Below are 14,852 nucleotides of genomic sequence, written 5' to 3'. Positions count from 1 at the left end.
GATGATTTTTTAGAGAAAGCTAAAGTAAATGGTGATATGGTAAATCATGTAGGATATTGATAAATTAGATGATATGGGGGAATATTGCTGGTATCAGGTGAAAATAACATAACTATGATAATAAAATAGTAGGCACACCCCCATGGCAAGGAATGGAAGCATTTTTGGTTTATTCTACAGGTGTTTATGATCACTCAATGGTTTCAAAAATGTTTGAATATTGGTTTAAAATTTATTTCAATTACATTTTTCCAGCAAGCCAAAATGTAGTCGGCAGTATTTGAACACGAGCTGGGAGACCCCAACGGATTTCTAGTCCATCGCCAAAACCACTCGGCCACGAATACATACATATTTTATAAAGTGTCATATTTGTTTACTATTTTTACAATAAATATTTAAACAAGGTCCCACTGAGATTTGTACTCGGATTACTGGATTCAGAGTCCAGAGTGCTAACCATTACACCAAGGAACCAATTACACTTTATGCTGGGCAGTAACAGTACACATATAATAAACTGTGTACTAACCTGGAGGTGCTTAAAATTTTTGAAATGCTACCAAACTATTAGCATATTGTTAAGGCCGGATTAAGGGCCTCATGGGTCAGGGGCTAAAATGTTTCAGGGCATATACTGAGAAGGGGAGGAGATGTGACCAGTGATACGTGGATGTAGCTAGATCCAAGTGGGTGTGTACAACGCCTACACTGTCATCCCCAATTTCTCTCTAAATACAGAAAAGTAGAAAAATAACATAGTTTGATGAGAAATCTAAAACTACAATTTTAGTACTTATGATTTATGGCCATCCGTATAGTTGATGGTGGGCCTATTTTTATGTGGAGGACTGTAGCTCCATCCACCCCATTGTTATTCTCACCCTGTCTATTGTTTTCAACTCTATGTATAAATAACTTTTTCTGGCAAACCAGAAAATCCCTCTGCTACCTTTTTGAGTGCTGTAGCAATGGATTTCACATCCCAGATTGTGATTGCGCAAAATGGTGATATGATGATTTTTTAGAGAAAGCTAAAGTACATGGTGATATGGTAAATCATGTAGGAGATTGATAAATTAGATGATATGGGGGAATATTGCTGGTATCAGGTGCAAATAACATAGCTATGATAATATAATAGTAGGCACACCCCCTTGGCAAAGAAAGGAAGCATTTTTGGTTTATTCTACAGGTGTTTATGATCACTGAATGGTTTCTAAAATGTTTGAGTATTGGTTTAAAATTTATTTCAATTACATTTTTCCAGCAAGCCAAAATGTAGTCGGCAGTATTTGATCAAGTGCTGGGAGACCTCAATGGATTTCTAATCCATCGCCAAAACCACTTTGCCACAAATACATACATATTTTATAAAGTGTCATATTTGTTAACTATTTTTACAATAAAAATTTAAACAAGGTCCCACTGAGATTTAAACTCGAATCACCGGATTCAGAGTCCAGAGTGCTAACCATTACACCATGCAACCTATAGACTTGTCATGTCAGGCTGTAACAGTACACATATAATAAACTGTATACTAACCTGAAGGTGCTTAAAATCTTTGAAGTGCTTCCAAACTATTTGCATATTCTTAAAGCCAGATTAAGGGCCACATGGGTCAGGGGCTAAAATGTTTCAGGGCCTATACTGAGAAGGGGAGGAGCTGTGACCAGTGCTATGTGTATGTAGCCAGATCCAAGAGGGTGTGTACAATGCATACACTGTAATCCCCATTTTCTCTCTAATTACAGAAAAATAGAAAAATAACATAGATTGATGAGAGAACTAAAACTACAATTTTAGTACTTATGATTGATGGCCAACCGTACAGTTGATGGTGGGCCTATTTTCATGTGGAGGACTGTAGCTCCATCCACCCCATTGTTATTTTCACCCTGTGTATTGTTTTCAACTCTATGTATAAATAACTTTTTATGGCAAACCAGAAAAACCCTCTGCTACCTTTTTGAGTGCTGTTGCAATGGATTTCACATCCCAGATTGTGACTGCCCAAAATGGTGATATGATGATTTTTTAGAGAAAGCTAAAGTAAATGGTGTTATGGAAAATCATGTAGGACATTGATAAATTAGATGATATGGGGGAATATTCCTGGTATCAGGTGCAAATAACATAACTATGATAATAGAATAGTAGGCACACCTCCATGGCAAAGAAAGGAAGCATTTTTGGTTTATTCTACAGGTGTTTATGATCACTGAGTGGTTTCTAAAAATTTTGAGTATTGTTTTAAAATTTATTTCAATGACATTTTTCCAGCAAGCCAAAATGTAGTCAGCAGTATTTGAACACGAGCTGGGAGACCCCAATGGATTTCTAGTCCATCACCAAAACCACTCGGCCACGAATACATACATATTTCATAAAGTGTCATATTTTTTTACTATTTTTACAATAAATATTAAAACAAGGTCCCACCGATATTTGAACTCGGATCGCTGGATTCAGAGTCCAGAGTGCTAACCATTACACCATAGAACCTATCGAAACATTAAGTCAGGCTATAACCGTACACATATAATAAACTGTATACTAACCTGGAGGTGCTTAAAATCTTTGAAATGCTACCAAACTATTTGCATATTGTTAAGGCCAGATAAAGGGTCACATGGGTCAGGGGCTAAAATGTTTCAGGGCCTATACTGAGAAGGGAAGGAGCTGTGACCAGTGCTATGTGGATGTAGCCAGATCCAAGTTTGTGTGTACAACGCCTACACTGTCATCCCCAATTTCTCTCTAAATACAGAAAAGTAGAAAAATAACATAGTTTGATGAGAAAACTAAAACTACAATTTTAGTACTTATGATTTATGGCCAACCGTACAGTTGATGGTGGGCCTATTTTTATGTGGAGGACTGTAGCTCCATCCACCCCATTGTTATTCTCGCCCTGTGTATTGTTTTCAACTATATGTATAAATAACTTTTTATGGCAAACCAGGAAAACCCTCTGCTACCTTTTTGAGTGCTGTTGCAATGGATTTCACATCCCAGATTGTGATTGCCCAAAATGGTGATATGATAATATTTTAAAGAAAGCTAAAGTACATGGTGATATGGTAAATCATGTAGGAGATTGATAAATTAGATGATATGGGGGAATATTGCTGGTATCAGGTGCAAATAACATAACTATGACAGTAGAATAGTAGGCACACCCCTATGGCAAAGAAAGGAAGCATTTTTGGTTTATTCTACAGGTGTTTATGATCACTCAATGGTTTCTAAAACGTTTGAGTATTGTTTTAAAATTTATTTCAATTTAATTTTTCCAGCAAGCCAAAATGTAGTTGGCAGTATTTGAACAAGCGCTGGGAAACCCCAATGGATTTCTAGTCCATCGCCAAAACCACTCGGCCACGAATACATACAAATTTTATAAAGCGTCATATTTGTTTACTATTTTCACAATAAATATTTAAACAAGGTCCCACTGAGATTTGAACTCGGATCACTGGATTCAGAGTCCAGAGTGCTAACCATTACACCATGGAACCTATTGACACTTTATGCTGGGCTGTAACCGTACACATATAATAAACTGTGTACTAACCTGGAGGTGCTTAAAGTTTTTGAAATGCTACCAAACTATTTGCATATTGTTAAGGCCGGATTAAGGGCCACATGGGTCAGGGGCTAAAATGTTTCAGGGCATATACTGAGAAGGGGAGGAGATGTGACCAGTGCTATGTGGATGTAGCCAGATCCAAGTGCGTGTGTACAACGCCTACACTGTCATCCCCAATTTCTCTCTAAATACAGAAAAGTAGAAAAATAACATAGTTTGATGAGAAAACTAAAACTACAATTTTAGTACTTTTGATTTATGGCCATCCGTATAGTTGATGGTGGGCCTATTTTTATGTGGAGGACTGTAGCTCCATCCACCCCATTGTTATTCTCACACTGTCTATTGTTTTCAACTCTATGTATAAATAACTTTTTATGGCAAACCAGAAAAACCCTCTGTTACCTTTTTGAGTGCTGTAGCAATGGATTTCACATCCCAGATTGTGATTGCCCAAAATGGTGATATGATAATTTTTTAGAGAAAGCTAAAGTACATGGTGATATGGTAAATCATGTAGGAGATTGATAAATTAGATGATATGGGGGAATATTGCTGGTATCAAGTGCAAATAACATAACTATGATAATAGAATAGTAGGCACACCCCCAAGGCAAAGAAAGGAAGCATTTTTGGTTTATTCTACAGGTGTTTATGATCACTCAATGGTTTCTAAAACGTTTGAGTATTGTTTTAAAATTTATTTCAATTACATTTTTCCAGCTAGCCAAAATGTAGTCGGCAGTATTTGAACACGAGCTGGGAGACCCCAATGGATTTCTAGTCCATCGCCAAAACCACTCAGCCACGAATACATACATATTTTATAAAGTGTCATATTTGTTTTCTATTTTCACAATAAACATTTAAACATGGTCCCACCGAGATTTGAACTCAGATGGCTGGATTCCGAGTCCAGGGTGCTAACCATTACACCTTGGAATCTATCGACACTTTATGTCAGGCTGTAACCGTACACATATAGTAAACTGTATACTAACCTGGAGGTGCTTAAAATCTTTGAAATGCTACCAAACTATTAGCATATTGTTAAGGCCGGAATAAGGGCCACATGGGTCAGGGGCTAAAATGTTTCAGGGCCTATACTGAAAAGGGGAGGAGCTGTGACCAGTGCTATGTGGATGTAGCCAGATCCAAGTGGGTGTGTACAACAACTACACTGTCAGCCCCAATTTCTCTCTAAATACAGAAAAGTAGAAAAATAACATAGTTTGATGAGAAAACTAAAACTACAATTTTAATACTTATGATTTATGGCCAACCGTACAGTTGATGGTGGGCCTATTTTTATGTGGAGGACTGTAGCTCCATCTACCCCATTGTTATTCTCGCCTTGTGTATTGTTTTCAACTCTATGTAGAAATAACTTTTTATGGCAAACCAGAAAAACCCTCTGCTACCTTTTTGAGTGCTGTAGCAATGGATTTCACATCCCAGATTGTGATTGCGCAAAATGGTGATATGATGATTTTTTAGAGAAAGCTAAAGTACATGGTGATATGGTAAATCATGTAGGAGATTGATAAATTAGATGATATGGGGGAATATTGCTGGTATCAGGTGCAAATAACATAACTATGATAATATAATAGTAGGCACACCCCCATGGCAAAGAAAGGAAGCATTTTTGGTTTATTCTACTGGTGTTTATGATCACTGAATGGTTTCTAAAACGTTTGAGTATTGGTCTAAAATTTATTTCAATTACATTTTTCCAGCAAGCCAAAATGTAGTCGGCTGTATTTGAACACGAGCTGGGAGACCCCAATGGATTTCTAGTCCATCGCCAAAACCACTCGGCCACGAATACATACATATTTCATAAAGTGTCATATTTTTTTACTATTTTTACAAAAAATATTAAAACAACTTCCCACCGATATTTGAACTCGGATCGCTTGATTCAGAGTCCAGAGTGCTAACCATTACACCATGGAACCTATCGACACATTATTCCAGTCTGTAACCGTACACATATAATAAACTGTATACTAACCTGGAGGTGCTTAAAATCTTTGAAATGCTACCAAACTATTTGCATATTGTTAAGGCAAGATTAAGGGCCACATGGGTCAGGGGCTAAAATGTTTCAGGGCCTATACTGAGAAGGGAAGGAGCTGTGCCAGTGCTATGTGGATGTAGCCAGATCCAAGTGGGTGTGTACAACGCCTACACTGTCATCCCCAATTTCTCTCTAAATACAGAAAATTAGAAAAATAAAATAGTTTGATGAGAAAACTAAAACTACAATTTTAGTACATATGATTTATGGCCAACCGTACAGTTGATGGTGGGCCTATTTTTATGTGGAGGACTGTAGCTCCATCCACCCCATTGTTATTCTCGCCCTGTGTTTTGTTTTCAACTATATGTATAAATAACTTTTTATGGCAAACCCGGAAAACCCTCTGCTACTTTTTTGAGTGCTGTAGCAATGGATTTCACATCCCAGATTGTGATTGCCCAAAATGGTGATATGATAATTTTTTAGAGAAAGCTAAAGTACATGGTGATATGGTAAATCATGTAGGAGATTGATAAATTAGATGATATGGGGGAATATTGCTGGTATCAAGTGCAAATAACATAACTATGATAATAGAATAGTAGGCACACCCCCATGGCAAAGAAAGGAAGCATTTTTGGTTTATTCTACAGGTGTTTATGATCACTCAATGGTTTCTAAAACGTTTGAGTATTGTTTTAAAATTTATTTCAATTACATTTTTCCAGCAAGCCAAAATGTAGTTGGCAGTATTTGAACAAGCGCTGGGAAACCCCTATGGATTTCTAGTCCATCGTCAAAACAACTCGGCCACGAATACATACAAATTTTATAAAACGTCATATTTGTTTACTATTTTTACAATAAATATTTAAACAAGGTCCCACTGAGATTTGAACTTGGATCACTAAATTCAGAATACAGAGTGCTAACCATTACACTATGGAACCTATTGATACTTTACACAGGGCGGAAAAGTACACATATAATAAACTGTGTACTAACCTGGAAGTGCTTAAAATTTTTGAAATGCTACCAAACTATTTGCATAATGTTAAGGCCGGATTAAGGGCCACATGGGTCAGGGGCTAAAATGTTTCAGGGCATATACTTAGAAGGGGAGGAGCTGTGACCAGTGCTATGTGGATGTAGCCAGATCCAAGTGGGTGTGTACAACGCCTACACTGTCATCCCCAATTTCTCTCTAAATACAGAAAAGTAGAAAAATAACATAGTTTGATGAGAAAACTAAAACTACAATTTTAGTACTTATGATTTATGGCCAACCGTACAGTTGATGGTGGGCCTATTTTTATGTAGAGGACTGTAGCTCCATCCACCCCATTGTTATTCTCGCCCTGTGTATTGTTTTCAACTATATGTATAAATAACTTTTTATGGCAAACCAGGAAAACCCTCTGCTACCTTTTTGAGTGCTGTTGCAATGGATTTCACATCCCAGATTGTGATTGCCCAAAATGGTGATATGATAATTTTTTAGAGAAAGCTAAAGTACATGGTGATATGGTAAATCATGTAGGAGATTGATAAATTAGATGATATGGGGGAATATTGCTGGTATCAGGTGCAAATAACATAACTATGATAATAGAATAGTAGGCACACCCCCATGGCAAAGAAAGGAAGCATTTTTGGTTTATTCTACAGGTGTTTATGATCACTCAATGGTTTCTAAAACGTTTGAGTATTGTTTTAAAATTTATTTCAATTTAATTTTTCCAGCAAGCCAAAATGTAGTTGGCAGTATTTGAACAAGCGCTGGGAAACCCCAATGGATTTCTAGTCCATCGCCATAACCACTCGGCCACGAATACATACAAATTTTATAAAGCGTCATATTTGTTTACTATTTTCACAATAAATATTTAAACAAGGTCCCACTGAGATTTGAACTCGGATCACTGGATTCAGAGTCCAGAGTGCTAAACATTACACCATGGAACCTATTGACACTTTATGCTGGGCTGTAACCGTACACATATAATAAACTGTGTACTAACCTGGAGGTGCTTAAAATTTTTGAAATGCTACCAAACTATTTGCATATTGTTAAGGCCGGATTAAGGGCCACATGGGTCAGGGGCTAAAATGTTTCAGGGCCTATACTGAGAAGGGAAGGAGCTGTGACCAGTGCTATGTGGATGTAGCCAGATCCAAGTGGGTGTGTACAACGCCTACACTGTCATCCCCAATTTCTCTATAAATACAGAAAAGTAGAAAAATATCATAGTTTGATGAGAAAACTAAAACTACAATTTTAGTACTTTTGATTTATGGCCATCCGTATAGTTGATGGTGGGCCTATTTTTATGTGGAGGACTGTAGCTCCATCCACCCCATTGTTATTCTCACACTGTCTATTGTTTTCAACTCTATGTATAAATAACTTTTTATGGCAAACCAGAAAAACCCTCTGCTACCTTTTTGAGTCCTGTAGCAATGGATTTCACATCCCAGATTGTGATTGCCCAAAATGGTGAAATTATGATTTTTTAGAGAAAGCTAAAGTAAATGGTGATATGGTAAATCATGTAGGATATTGATAAATTAGATGATATGGGGAAATATTGCTGGTATCAGGTGCAAATAACATAACTATGATAATAGAATAGTAGGCACACCCCCAAGGCAAAGAAAGGAAGCATTTTTGGTTTATTCTACAGGTGTTTATGATCACTGAATGGTTTCTGAAACGTTTGAGTATTGATTTTAAATTAATTTCAATGACTTTTTTCCAGCAAGCCAAAATGTAGTCGGCAGTATTTGAACACGAGCTGGGAGACCCCAATGGATTTCTAGTCCATCGCCAAAACCACTCAGCCACGAATACATACATATTTTATAAAGTGTCATATTTGTTTACTATTTTCACAATAAACATTTAAACATGGTCCCACCAAGATTTGAACTCAGATCGCTGGATTCCGAGTCCAGAGTGCTAACCATTACACCTTGGAATCTATCGACACTTTATGTCAGGCTGTAACCGTACACATATAGTAAACTGTATACTAAACTGGAGGTGCTTAAAATCTTTGAAATGCTACCAAACTATTTGCATATTGTTAAGGCCGGAATAAGGGCCACATGGGTCAGGGGCTAAAATGTTTCAGGGCCTATACTGAAAAGGGGAGGAGCTGTGACCAGTGCTATGTGGATGTAGCCAGATCCAAGTGGGTGTGTACAACAACTACACTGTCAGCCCCAATTTCTCTCTAAATACAGAAAAGTAGAAAAATAACATAGTTTGATGAGAAAACTAAAACTACAATTTTAATACTTATGATTTATGGCCAACCGTACAGTTGATGGTGGGCCTATTTTTATGTGGAGGACTGTAGCTCCATCTACCCCATTGTTATTCTCGCCTTGTGTATTGTTTTCAACTCTATGTAGAAATAACTTTTTATGGCAAACCAGAAAAACCCTCTGCTACCTTTTTGAGTGCTGTAGCAATGGATTTCACATCCCAGATTGTGATTGCGCAAAATGGTGATATGATGATTTTTTAGAGAAAGCTAAAGTACATGGTGATATGGTAAATCATGTAGGAGATTGATAAATTAGATGATATGGGGGAATATTGCTGGTATCAGGTGCAAATAACATAACTATGATAATATAATAGTAGGCACACCCCCATGGCAAAGAAAGGAAGCATTTTTGGTTTATTCTACTGGTGTTTATGATCACTGAATGGTTTCTAAAACGTTTGAGTATTGGTCTAAAATTTATTTCAATTACATTTTTCCAGCAAGCCAAAATGTAGTCGGCAGTATTTGAACACGAGCTGGGAGACCCCAATGGATTTCTAGTCCATCGCCAAAACCACTCGGCCACGAATACATACATATTTCATAAAGTGTCATATTTTTTTACTATTTTTACAATAAATATTAAAACAAGTTCCCACCAATATTTGAACTCGGATCGCTTGATTCAGAGTCCAGAGTGCTAACCATTACACCATGGAACCTATCGACACATTATTCCACTCTGTATCCGTACACATATAATAAACTGTATACTAACCTGGAGGTGCTTAAAATCTTTGAAATGCTACCAAACTATTTGCATATTGTTAAGGCCAGATTAAGGGCCACATGGGTCAGGGGCTAAAATGTTTCAGGGCCTATACTGAGAAGGGAAGGAGCTGTGACCAGTGCTATGTGGATGTAGCCAGATCCAAGTGGGTGTGTACAACGCCTACACTGTCATCCCCAATTTCTCTCTAAATACAGAAAAGTAGAAAAATATCATAGTTTGATGAGAAAACTAAAACTACAATTTTAGTACTTTTGATTTATGGCCATCCGTATAGTTGATGGTGGGCCTATTTTTATGTTTAGGACTGTAGCTCCATCCACCCCATTGTTATTCTCACACTGTCTATTGTTTTCAACTCTATGTATCAATAACTTTTTATGGCAAACCAGAAAAACCCTCTGCTACCTTTTTGAGTGCTGTAGCAATGGATTTCACATCCCAGATTGTGATTGCCCAAAATGGTGAAATTATGATTTTTTAGAGAAAGCTAAAGTAAATGGTGATATGGTAAATCATGTAGGATATTGATAAATTAGATGATATGGGGAAATATTGCTGGTATCAGGTGCAAATAACATAACTATGATAATAGAGTAGTAGGCACACCCCCAAGGCAAAGAAAGGAAGCATTTTTCGTTTATTCTACAGGTGTTTATGATCACTGAATGGTTTCTGAAACGTTTGAGTATTGGTTTTAAATTAATTTCAATGACATTTTTCCAGCAAGCCAAAATGTAGTCGGCAGTATTTGAACACGAGCTGGGAGACCCCAATGGATTTCTAGTCCATCGCCAAAACCACTCAGCCACGAATACATACATATTTTATAAAGTGTCATATTTGTTTACTATTTTCACAATAAACATTTAAACATGGTGCCACCGAGATTTGAACTCAGATCGCTGGATTCCGAGTCTAGAGTGCTAACCATTACACCTTGGAACCTATCGACACTTTATGTCAGGCTGTAACCGTACACATATAGTAAACTGTATACTAACCTGGAGGTGCTTAAAATCTTTGAAATGCTACCAAACTATTTGCATATTGTTAAGGCCGGAATAAGGGCCACATGGGTCAGGGGCTAAAATGTTTCAGGGCCTATACTGAAAAGGGGAGGAGCTGTGACCAGTGCTATGTGGATGTAGCCAGATCCAAGTGGGTGTGTACAACAACTACACTGTCAGCCCCAATTTCTCTCTAAATACAGAAAAGTAGAAAAATAACATAGTTTGATGAGAAAACTAAAACTACAATTTTAATACTTATGATTTATGGCCAACCGTACAGTTGATGGTGGGCCTATTTTTATGTGGAGGACTGTAGCTCCATCTACCCCATTGTTATTCTCGCCTTGTGTATTGTTTTCAACTCTATGTAGAAATAACTTTTTATGGCAAACCAGAAAAACCCTCTGCTACCTTTTTGAGTGCTGTAGCAATGGATTTCACATCCCAGATTGTGATTGCGCAAAATGGTGATATGATGATTTTTTAGAGAAAGCTAAAGTACATGGTGATATGGTAAATCATGTAGGAGATTGATAAATTAGATGATATGGGGGAATATTGCTGGTATCAGGTGCAAATAACATAACTATGATAATATAATAGTAGGCACACCCCCATGGCAAAGAAAGGAAGCATTTTTGGTTTATTCTACTGGTGTTTATGATCACTGAATGGTTTCTAAAACGTTTGAGTATTGGTCTAAAATTTATTTCAATTATATTTTTCCAGCAAGCCAAAATGTAGTCGGCAGTATTTGAACACGAGCTGGGAGACCCTAATGGATTTCTAGTCCATCGCCAAAACCACTCGGCCACGAATACATACATATTTCATAAAGTGTCATATTTTTTTACTATTTTTACAATAAATATTAAAACAAGTTCCCACCAATATTTGAACTCGGATCGCTTGATTCAGAGTCCAGAGTGCTAACCATTACACCATGGAACCTATCGACACATTATTCCAGTCTGTATCCGTACACATATAATAAACTGTATACTAACCTGGAGGTGCTTAAAATCTTTGAAATGCTACCAAACTATTTGCATATTGTTAAGGCCAGATTAAGGGCCACATGGGTCAGGGGCTAAAATGTTTCAGGGCCTATACTGAGAAGGGAAGGAGCTGTGACCAGTGCTATGTGGATGTAGCCAGATCCAAGTGGGTGTGTACAACGCCTACACTGTCATCCCCAATTTCTCTCTAAATACAGAAAAGTAGAAAAATATCATAGTTTGATGAGAAAACTAAAACTACAATTTTAGTACTTTTGATTTATGGCCATCCGTATAGTTGATGGTGGGCCTATTTTTATGTGTAGGACTGTAGCTCCATCCACCCCATTGTTATTCTCACACTGTCTATTGTTTTCAACTCTATGTATAAATAACTTTTTATGGCAAACCAGAAAAACCCTCTGCTACCTTTTTGAGTGCTGTAGCAATGGATTTCACATCCCAGATTGTGATTGCCCAAAATGGTGAAATTATGATTTTTTAGAGAAAGCTAAAGTAAATGGTGATATGGTAAATCATGTAGGATATTGATAAATTAGATGATATGGGGAAATATTGCTGGTATCAGGTGCAAATAACATAACTATGATAATAGAATAGTAGGCACACCCCCAAGGCAAAGAAAGGAAGCATTTTTCGTTTATTCTACAGGTGTTTATGATCACTGAATGGTTTCTGAAACGTTTGAGTATTGGTTTTAAATTAATTTCAATGACATTTTTCCAGCAAGCCAAAATGTAGTCGGCAGTATTTGAACACGAGCTGGGAGACCCCAATGGATTTCTAGTCCATCGCCAAAACCACTCAGCCACGAATACATACATATTTTATAAAGTGTCATATTTGTTTACTATTTTCACAATAAACATTTAAACATGGTCCCACCGAGATTTGAACTCAGATCGCTGGATTCCGAGTCCAGAGTGCTAACCATTACACCTTGGAATCTATCGACACTTTATGTCAGGCTGTAACCGTACACATATAGTAAACTGTATACTAACCTGGAGGTGCTTAAAATCTTTGAAATGCTACCAAACTATTTGCATATTGTTAAGGCCGGAATAAGGGCCACATGGGTCAGGGGCTAAAATGTTTCAGGGCCTATACTGAAAAGGTGAGGAGCTGTGACCAGTGCTATGTGGATGTAGCCAGATCCAAGTGGGTGTGTACAACAACTACACTGTCAGCCCCAATTTCTCTCTAAATACAGAAAAGTAGAAAAATAACATAGTTTGATGAGAAAACTAAAACTACAATTTTAATACTTATGATTTATGGCCAACCGTACAGTTGATGGTGGGCCTATTTTTATGTGGAGGACTGTAGCTCCATCTACCCCATTGTTATTCTCGCCTTGTGTATTGTTTTCAACTCTATGTAGAAATAACTTTTTATGGCAAACCAGAAAAACCCTCTGCTACCTTTTTGAGTGCTGTAGCAATGGATTTCACATCCCAGATTGTGATTGCGCAAAATGGTGATATGATGATTTTTTAGAGAAAGCTAAAGTACATGGTGATATGGTAAATCATGTAGGAGATTGATAAATTAGATGATATGGGGGAATATTGCTGGTATCAGGTGCAAATAACATAACTATGATAATATAATAGTAGGCACACCCCCATGGCAAAGAAAGGAAGCATTTTTGGTTTATTCTACTGGTGTTTATGATCACTGAATGGTTTCTAAAACGTTTGAGTATTGGTCTAAAATTTATTTCAATTACATTTTTCCAGCAAGCCAAAATGTAGTCGGCAGTATTTGAACACGAGCTGGGAGACCCCAATGGATTTCTAGTCCATCGCCAAAACCACTCGGCCACGAATACATACATATTTCATAAAGTGTCATATTTTTTTACTATTTTTACAATAAATATTAAAACAAGTTCCCACCAATATTTGAACTCGGATCGCTTGATTCAGAGTCCAGAGTGCTAACCATTACACCATGGAACCTATCGACACATTATTCCAGTCTGTATCCGTACACATATAATAAACTGTATACTAACCTGGAGGTGCTTAAAATCTTTGAAATGCTACCAAACTATTTGCATATTGTTAAGGCCAGATTAAGGGCCACATGGGTCAGGGGCTAAAATGTTTCAGGGCCTATACTGAGAAGGGAAGGAGCTGTGACCAGTGCTATGTGGATGTAGCCAGATCCAAGTGGGTGTGTACAACGCCTACACTGTCATCCCCAATTTCTCTCTAAATACAGAAAAGTAGAAAAATATCATAGTTTGATGAGAAAACTAAAACTACAATTTTAGTACTTTTGATTTATGGCCATCCGTATAGTTGATGGTGGGCCTATTTTTATGTTTAGGACTGTAGCTCCATCCACCCCATTGTTATTCTCACACTGTCTATTGTTTTCAACTCTATGTATAAATAACTTTTTATGGCAAACCAGAAAAACCCTCTGCTACCTTTTTGAGTGCTGTAGCAATGGATTTCACATCCCAGATTGTGATTGCCCAAAATGGTGAAATTATGATTTTTTAGAGAAAGCTAAAGTAAATGGTGATATGGTAAATCATGTAGGATATTGATAAATTAGATGATATGGGGAAATATTGCTGGTATCAGGTGCAAATAACATAACTATGATAATAGAGTAGTAGGCACACCCCCAAGGCAAAGAAAGGAAGCATTTTTCGTTTATTCTACAGGTGTTTATGATCACTGAATGGTTTCTGAAACGTTTGAGTATTGGTTTTAAATTAATTTCAATGACATTTTTCCAGCAAGCCAAAATGTAGTCGGCAGTATTTGAACACGAGCTGGGAGACCCCAATGGATTTCTAGTCCATCGCCAAAACCACTCAGCCACGAATACATACATATTTTATAAAGTGTCATATTTGTTTACTATTTTCACAATAAACATTTAAACATGGTGCCACCGAGATTTGAACTCAGATCGCTGGATTCCGAGTCTAGAGTGCTAACCATTACACCTTGGAACCTATCGACACTTTATGTCAGGCTGTAACCGTACACATATAGTAAACTGTATACTAACCTGGAGGTGCTTAAAATCTTTGAAATGCTACCAAACTATTTGCATATTGTTAAGGCCGGAATAAGGGCCACATGGGTCAGGGGCTAAAATGTTTCAGG

The 14,852-nt window shown here is 37.2% G+C and overlaps 3 non-coding genes across 3 annotated transcripts; all 3 read right to left on the bottom strand.

The window, feature by feature from the left end:
* Positions 1–2,436: 2,436 nt before the first annotated feature.
* Positions 2,437–2,508, bottom strand: TRNAQ-CUG (transfer RNA glutamine (anticodon CUG)). The gene has a single exon. It is a non-coding gene; the product is annotated as a tRNA-Gln (tRNA).
* Positions 2,509–3,452: 944 nt separating this feature from the next.
* Positions 3,453–3,524, bottom strand: TRNAQ-CUG (transfer RNA glutamine (anticodon CUG)). Its single transcript has one exon. It is a non-coding gene; the product is annotated as a tRNA-Gln (tRNA).
* Positions 3,525–7,514: 3,990 nt separating this feature from the next.
* On the bottom strand, positions 7,515–7,586 carry TRNAQ-CUG (transfer RNA glutamine (anticodon CUG)). Its single transcript has one exon. It is a non-coding gene; the product is annotated as a tRNA-Gln (tRNA).
* Positions 7,587–14,852: the final 7,266 nt, after the last annotated feature.

This window comes from Taudactylus pleione, unplaced genomic scaffold, assembly GCF_031769625.1.
Source record: "Taudactylus pleione unplaced genomic scaffold, aTauple2 ptg000085l, whole genome shotgun sequence".
In the NCBI taxonomy this organism is placed as follows: domain Eukaryota; kingdom Metazoa; phylum Chordata; class Amphibia; order Anura; family Myobatrachidae; genus Taudactylus; species Taudactylus pleione.
This window is presented reverse-complemented; position numbering and strand designations above follow the sequence as displayed.